Source organism: Amborella trichopoda, chromosome 3 (assembly GCF_054954075.1).
Source record: "Amborella trichopoda isolate Santa Cruz 75 chromosome 3, AtrichopodaSantaCruz75HAP2 v2.0, whole genome shotgun sequence".
Classification (NCBI taxonomy): Eukaryota; Viridiplantae; Streptophyta; class Magnoliopsida; order Amborellales; family Amborellaceae; genus Amborella; species Amborella trichopoda.
Genome location: NC_142338.1, coordinates 58031885 through 58040719, shown reverse-complemented (window position 1 = coordinate 58040719; position 8835 = coordinate 58031885). Strand labels below are relative to the sequence as shown.

At 34.2% G+C, this 8835-nt stretch overlaps 1 non-coding gene across 1 annotated transcript; it reads left to right on the top strand.

Annotated features, from left to right (window-relative positions):
* The first annotated feature begins 5714 nt into the window (after positions 1-5714).
* On the top strand, positions 5715-5786 carry TRNAK-UUU (transfer RNA lysine (anticodon UUU)). The gene has a single exon. It is a non-coding gene; the product is annotated as a tRNA-Lys (tRNA).
* The last annotated feature ends 3049 nt before the right edge of the window (positions 5787-8835 follow it).

Sequence of the window (8835 nt, the reverse complement as noted above, 5' to 3'; positions counted from 1 at the left end):
CATCTTTGGGTCTGCACATGACATTTAGCAGGTCAACTGCATTACCTATACAATATCTACTCTCATCCTGTATTGTGTACCCCAAGAGAGAGAGAGAGAGAGAGAGAGAGAGAGCGAGAGAGAGAGTACTGTCAACCCAGTTTTGCTTGACTCGAGCAGTCCAACAACTTTGCTGCCGGAATTAGTGGCATGCAGTTCTGGTCGTATATGCACGTTGTATTGTATTCCAGTTTCAGAAAAGGAAACGGCTTTTAGGTTTGTGGTTTTTGACTAGATGCTGGAAAATCATGGTTGTTTAGCTTTGGTGTGTGATCAATAGTGATTTTTGAAAAAATATATAAATGATCATAAATTGGGGGCTTTAAGAAAAGCTACAGGCATCTCAGATGTGCTATATTCCTGGCTAAAAATTTATAGGGAGATTTAAGATGACACACAACGCCACTTAAGGAGGGGACTTATTCATAAATATACGTACCGTTTTCTTTCTTTTTGTTTTCTTATTTTCATCAGAGTTGGAGGCATTTGCTAAAAAGGGAGTCGCAAAGGGATTTATAACCGATTCAATAACCAGTTTAAAAAATGGATCATTTTTAAACCCTTTTCTGGGGTCACAAAGGGGGTTTACAACCAGGCAAGGGCCTTAGTAATTTAAGCAAGGCCTCTTCATACATCTGTTTGCGCTTGGGCCAAATTCATGCCTAGCTCTAATCAGTGTCAACACCTTTCTAATTGTGTGTTACACATGTTTTATGGTGATGCCTAGCTCTAATCAGTGTCAACACCTTTCTAATTGTGTTGACACATGTTTTATGGTGAGATGCATGTTGACATTTCTAGATACGCATGCCCCCGACATGCGAATTGTGCATGTAGTTTGTAGCTAATATAGTATGTTTTAATACGTAACAAAAATATCAGCTTTGAACACTTGGGACTTCATAATAGTTGCTATGCATTACCACTTCGAACTTTGTGTGATTAGGTAGAACGACATAAATTTTATCTTTAAGCGCGCTATTTAATTTTGAATTATTTTTGTATGGATATCTCTTGCTATATCAAATTTTTTGGATGCAAAACTCATACGAAGTGTTCCTGTACATATATATCGTCACAGTTAGGTGCGGAGATGCGTCGCATTCAGCTAATGTAGGACCTTACGAGGAGAGAGGCTTTAGGGTAGGGTACTTATTGGGACATCCTATAAAGTGGGATATTTGGGTCACTTTTCAGCAATCAAATTAAATCTTACACTGGTTGCAAATTTAAATAGAATATATAAATAGAAATTTTAAGTGGAAAAGGAGATTCCTGTTTTAATAAAATTGCCTTACGCTCATTACATATATTGGACGCCATGTGCACAAAGAGATATTCCCTATTATTTTAAGGATTGTATCTTTAACGAAGAGATTTTGTTTTTTTGTTTTTTTGTGTGGTGAGTCAGTGGGGAGAGGGCCTCTACCTTGGTAGGTATTGAGCGTAGGAGGTAGCATTGCAAATCGTCAAGCGCTAACTAATTAAAGATGATTTTTTTTCCTACAAGGTGGATTTGTGGATTATTTTTTAAAAAATAATTATCCGTTGTTTATAGAACCATCCATTGCATGCGCTTTTCCAAGTAGTATGTGATGCACAAGGATATCCCATGTGTTATGGTAAAAAAATTAGCATTTGGCAAATGTCTTATTGGATACAATCCCCTCGTTCGTCACCAGGAGCCATGGTTAGTTTGTTGGGGCATGCGGTGTACTATATACACCAGTGCATGGCATATTTTCCGTGTCAAATTTATCAGGCGCCAGCTGATGAATGTATATACTAACGTACAAGGGTATCCACCACTAATTCCTAAGGAACAGCGATGAGTTGGCTCTACTAAACTGTATATCACATACCAACTGGTCTTCGACATGGCAGCAGCCAAATCCAAGGTTTGTTCCGTATGCAGGATGATGGAGTGGAATTTCCTGTTATTTTATAGAATAGTGTTTCAAAAGAGCTTTGGTCGACTAAGAGCAATGTTCGCAAAATTAAACCGGAACGGTTAACCGGTCATGAGGTTGGGAGCGGTTCGAACTGGAACCGGACTAATCGAAGCGGTTAATCGGATTAATTGGTCAAGTAGATTTTATTTTTTTAAAAAAAAGGTCAAAATCTCAAACAAATATTAAAAAAATAGAAAAACTTAGATTAAATATACACCATCATATTATATACATTTATCTTATAAAAAACTTTGAAACAACTTTTTATTTAATTTAATATTTGAATATTATCAAAATATGCAACTCAATTTATAATTTCACATAAATTCAATGGGTGAAGTTACAAAGTCCAACTAACAATGGATGATGCAACAATATATGCTTCTATATTGTTTTAATGTTGATGTTGAAAAATTTTGTTTTAATGTTGAAAAACCCTTTAATACGATTTAGAATTGGGTTTGAGAGTGTATTTTTTTGTAGCATGATGTTCTCAATTTTTCAAAGGGTTGTGAGTAAGAGAGAGCATTTCATTTATTAGTAACTTGTTTATCAAATGCAAAGTGTGGGTCAAGGTTTTAAGTGCTGCTTCAAATTGCCAAATGACGTATTTTAAAAATTATGGCCAAGTCAATTTTCAAATGGCCAAATCGATTTTGAAATGACCAAAATTCATTTACTTACTAACCTTTGAGTTGGGTTTTAACATAAAAAAAAAAAAAAAAAAATTATATGAGATGGTAATTTTAAAATGTAAAATTAAGATACACATTTAAAAAAAAAACAGATTAAATTTTTATCCAGTTTAGCATGTGGAAATATGAGAGGAGAGTAAAACCCTTTTTAGTTTCTACCTCTTTTTTTCATAAGGGCTAATAAACAGATTTAAAGAGTATGAAGTTGCAACAAATGAAATGATAGATAGCTTGTAACAAATAAAAAAAACAAATTAGAAAAAAATGTTACAACTAAACAGGAAGTTGAGAACACAGACATCAATAACATACACCAAAAATAACCTTAAAAAGAAACAATTTTTTTCTCATATTTATCACAAAAAATATTTTTATAATATATATATATATATATATATATATAAAACATTAAAAACAATCCGACAAACTCACCAAAAATATATAACATTAAAAAGAAACAAATATTCTTTTCTCATATTCATCACAAAAAAACATATTTTTGTAAAAAATATATAACATTAAAAACAATCCAACAAGCCCACCAAAAAAATATATAAAATTAAAAAAAAAAAGAATATATTCTTTTTTTCTTATATTCATCACAAATTAACCTCAAATCTTTCATTTTTTGAATAAATCGACATGGGGGATATGATAGATACTTCAATTAAGATTCAAATTCCCCAAACTTCATGAATATTTATTCACTATTGAGATCTTTATTAAAAAAAATTGCAATTTTTTCACTTCACAAAAATTTCAGGAAAAAACACAGCAAAAAAAGTTGATATAAAAACATTTAATCAATAGTAAATCAAAATAACTAGTTTATTTGATAGATAAGGCTTTTATGATCAAACTTCAGTAATCAATTGGATAAAAATCGATCAGAAATCAATTTGTTAGGATAAAAGCAATTCTTCGCACGACAGTACTTCGGGCGCAAAAAAACCTCAAATCTTCATCGTTTTGGAAAAATTGAAATATGTAAACATTGAATCCTTTAATAATCAATCAAAGCCCTCCACTTTTATGAAAATTTATGAGGTATTAAAGCTGCATTTGATAGAATGGCAGAAATTTTTAATTTTGAAAAATCCCCATTTCAATCCGCCAAGAGCTCTTTGTTTTTTGACTTTTGATTCAATAATCGATGGTCTATTGAAACTTTACGGTGTATAAAATCAATCTTTGACCGAAAAAACCAAAAAGAAAATTACAAAATGGAAGAAAAAAAAAAACTACAAAATCTTGTTATATGAAAAATAACAGGTATGTATAAAAATAACGACCGTTATTTTATGCATTAAAATGGTGTTATAACGGATGAAAACAACGGTAAACCGGACCGATTAGGAAAACCGGCCGGTTTTGAAGAAAAACCACCGGTTCGACATTGAACCGGACGGTTTTGTCCCGATTTTTTTTGGAGAGTGCCGTCTTATTTGGTGTACTTTAAAACTGACCCTAACCGGAATCGTCACTCCACCGGTAGCGATCTAACAGGCCGGTTCCGATTCTAACCGGCCGATTTTGCGAACACTGACCCAGAGAGAGAGAGAGAAGAGAGAGAGAGAGAGAGAGTGTTTCTGATTTTGTGTTTGATTAACACATAAGATATGTGTGTTTGTACAGGCCGTAGAGAAGCAATGCCTATGGTAGTGGTTGAATTTTGTGATCATGTTGGATAGAAAATTCTTCGTTTTTAAGACTCCCAAAGCGGCATATCCGAGTATTCGCAGTTTTGCTATTCTGATTTTTCACTGGCATTAAGCAGTTCAGTAATGCTGGAAGTGAAGGGAGGTCCTCAAAGCCCGACTTCTTGCTAATGAAAGTGAACATTCTCTCTCTCCTTACCGCCAAATGCCTGTGCTATCTATGTATGCGTTTCTTTGCTGTTTAAACGATCTTGGCTTTTGGGAACTTCAATGGATACCTCATTTGAGAAAGAAATGTAATTTGGAATGTTTTAACAGTGTTAAACTACGTTAACTGAGAAGTTTGTTTCCAAATCTTTGGGAATTTGTCCCTTGGGGTGTAAGCTTGGTTGCAACCTTGGTGTCTCTTGAGTTCATATTTATAAGTTTGAGAATCAAAGCTCATTTTGAACCTATTATATGTTGTTTTTCAAAAGGACGAGTTCTTACATCAGTCTGGACCTAGACCAGACCTAGACCTTGGTCGGGTTCAAGTGGGTTGAGAAAAGAACAAATATGGTTTATATTTTATAACACATAGTTACCATATATTCATATGTACCATACACATAAATGCTAGGTCCGGTTGGGTCAACCCGACCTGACCCCGTAGGATCCAAGTTGGATCTGGACCTGGACCCTTTCGTCGATAACACTGCCCGTTTACCGAAATGCTTTTAAATGTGCTTTTGAGGACTCGAAAAGCGTTTTTTTTCCAAAAAAAAAAATCATAATGTACATTGAGGTTGCAACTAATCTCCATTTCTCCATGGATTACTCTTGTGGAGAAAAGAAAAAAACGAATGTACATGTGATTCATAGACATTCGTTACTTCAAAAAACGATCATGACTATAGCTGTGAAAATTTGACTGGCGAGTTTGATTATTTCGACTCCAAAGAATAAGCATTGGTTAGTCAGTCTGATATAAAGTAAAAATTGGATTTTGTTGAAAATAAAACAAAATCACTATTTGATAGGGTTTACTAGTTGTTTAAACTGATTAAACTAGCCAACTGAAATTGGACTCTTACTATTAATTTAATCTGATCCTCTCGGTTCTAAAGGTAATTGGATGGATTTTACCTGTACCACGCCCTCACGATTCAATAACCAGTTTAAAAATGATGATACTCATCCAGACCCCGAAAAGCGGCCGTTTACCGTGGAAATGGTGCATTCCCTCTGCTGTGTAATGGTAATTGGTGCTGTGTATAACAGCGTAAAGTTTATCCTGGGATAAGGATTTCGCCAGCCCTAGAGGTGGAGTATTTGTCGGCTAATCTAATGGTATTCTACATCTACTTCGCTCACCGTAAAACACGTACGTAGCCGTCTTAGCTCAGTGGTAGAGCGCGTGGCTTTTAACCACGTGGTCGTGGGTTCGACCCCCACAGACGGCGCTATCCCTCGGTGTGCTTTTTTGTTTTGGACCCGATTTATATGACGGCTTTAAAGGGAAAATATCTTTCTTTATATGTTTTATTTTTAAATTTGGACCCGATTTATATGACGGCTTTAAAGGGAAAATATCTTTCTTTATATGTTTTATTTTTAAATTTTATTTCTTGAATTTTTAAAGATAAAATATCTTTATATCTTCTATTTTTAAATTTCATTTTTTTTTATTAATTCAAGGTTTCAAAAGATATCTTCCAACCCCCGTGACAACTTTAAACCTATTTTTTAACCTAAATAATTCAAGGTTTCAAAAGATATATTCGAACCTCGCGGTTTGCTTTTTGTTTTGGACCCGGTTTATAGGACGGCTTTAAAAGGAAAATATCTCTACATGCTCTATTTTAAATTTTTATTTCTTAAATTTTTAAAGAGAAAATATCTCTATATCTTCTATTTTTAAATTTCATTTCTTGATAAATTCAAGGTTTCAAAAGATATATTTCAAACCCCGTGATAACTTTAAACCTATTTTTTAAACGAAATAATTCAAGGTTTCAAAAGATATATTCGAACCTCGTGACAACTTTAAGCCTATTTTTTAACCTAAATAAATATGAAAAAAATATGCTCTTTCTAAACCTAATCATTTCTCTCTCTTCACTTACATACCCCTGAAATTTATCTCTCTCTCTCTCTCTCTCTCTTTCTCTCCTATTGTCCTACGTCTCACTTACTTTCTCCTGCTATGTTTCTGCAAACACCTCTCTCTCTCTCCTCCCGATAACCTCTCACCTCTATGAAATCCAACTAAATCATTTCTCTCTCTTCATTTATATACTTCAAGATAAACGAAATCTTTACCAATTACCACTAGAGAGAAAGAAGGGAAGAGAGAGGTGTTGAAATCATTCTATCTTAATTCAGATGATAATTAGGTTTCTTTTCCACAAGATAGAGAAAGAGCGGTGAATCTTGGAAAATCTCCATCTCTGTGGGCAAATGGGAACTAGGTGAGAGAGAGAGAGAGAGAGAGAGAGAGAGAGGTGTTACCAAATATGGGAATTATAGGAATTGGATTTTCTTCGAACCAAAGAGAGATTGGGGCATCTCTCTGTATATTGTGTATTTGACAGAGATGGGAAACATAGAAAGAGAGAGAACAAGAGAAAAAGAGAGAAGACTTGGGCGTCTTTGTGTATATTGTGTATTATATTTGGGAGGAGAAAGATGGGAAATATGGAGAGACAGTGAGAAAGATTGGATATCTCTATGTATAATGTATATTTGGGAGGAGAGAGAGATGGGAAATATGGAGAGAGAATAGGAGGAGAGAGATGAAAAATATGGAGAGAAAATGGGAGGAGAGAGATGAGAAACATGCAGAGAAAAAGAGAATAGAAGGAGAGAGAGTGAGGGGGAACGGGAGGAGAGAAAGTGAGGGGAGAGATGGGAAAGACATAGAGAAGGGATGCGGGGTGGGAGGAGAAAGAGGGGAGAGAGGGGAAACATGCATAGAGAGAATTGGAGGAGAGAGTGAGAAAGACTGGGGAATTTATTTGCGTATTGTGTATTTGGGAGGAGAGAGAGTGAGAAAGACAATATTGTGTATTTGGGAGGAGAGTGAGTGAGAAAGATTGTGATGTCTTTCTGTATACTATATATTTGGAAGGAGAGAGATGAAAAGCATAGAAAGAGAATGAGAGGAGAGAGATGAAAAATATGGAGAGTGAGGGGAGAGAGATGGAAACATTGAGAGAGAAAATGGGAGGAGAGAGAGTAAAGGGGGAAGATAGGAAACATGGAGAGAGAGATGGAAAACATAGAGAGAAAATGGGAGGAAAGCGAGTGAGGGAGAGAGATGGAAAATATAGAGAGAGAACGGGAAGAAACAGAGTGAGGGGAGAGAGATTAGAAAGATGGAAAGAGAAGGAAAACATGGAGAGAGAACGAGGGGAGAGAGATAGGAAACATAGAGAGAGAACAGAGGAGAGAGAAGAGAAAGATTGAGAGAGAAGGGGTGCAGGGCAGAAAAAAAAAGAGAAGTTTGAGAGGATGGCTTTTCGAAAAGGCATGTTTTTTTAGATTTGTTTGGCCTAAAAAAACAGGTTTAAATTCGCTCAGGGGATTAGAAGAAATAAAATCTACAATTTTTATGCTCTAAGATATCTTTTAAAACGTTGGATCTATTGTAAAATAAAACCTAAAAATTGGGGGTATAGAGATATTTTCCCCTTTTTAAATATAATTTGTCCTATAATATTTAACATGGAGATCATGAATATGAAAAATAAAAAGTAGAAACAATAATTATATTAAAAAAATATTTGTAGAAATGTGGGCTTGATACTAAACATATTTTTTAAATATAATTTGATCCTAATTTTTAGAGAATATATAATCTTTAATATGGAGATCATGGTTATGAAAAAAAAAAAGTAGAACTAATAATTATATTAAAAAAATATTTAGACTATTAGTTACACTTGTTTTTAGATGGACCACCTATTTGCATCTATCTTTAAGATGAATGTTTTATACTTTTGGACTGCATATTGTAGAAATGCGATCTAGCCCGCATGAAATAATTTTCTTTCCATTTTTTATTGTTTCTTTTGTACTTCTTCATTCTCTTAATGAAACTTCTTACTTACCATTCAAAAATGAAACTACTTACTTACCGTTCAAAAAAAGAAAAGAAAAGAGATCCAAATGTTAGAAGACTCAAATATCAAAACTTTTACTTTTTGAGTAATCATGATTTTAAGGTGGTTCTCAAATTTTCATGTTGAAAAAATTCTTCAAATGGAAACTATGCTCCATAGGGAGTATATTCCACGAGCCCTTATGTTGGTAAGTATCAAGAGATCTCATGATCCCATTTCACCCTGGGTGGGGCAATGTAGGCATTTTTTATTTGTTACATAATGTTTTTGATGAGGTACCCCAAAAATGAAAAAGTTAAAAATTAAAGGGTGCAGTTTGTATAGAGTATAGGCTTTAAACAATCAAAGTAAAGCGCACTTTCAAATGGTGTTGAGAGAAGTGGTTTCA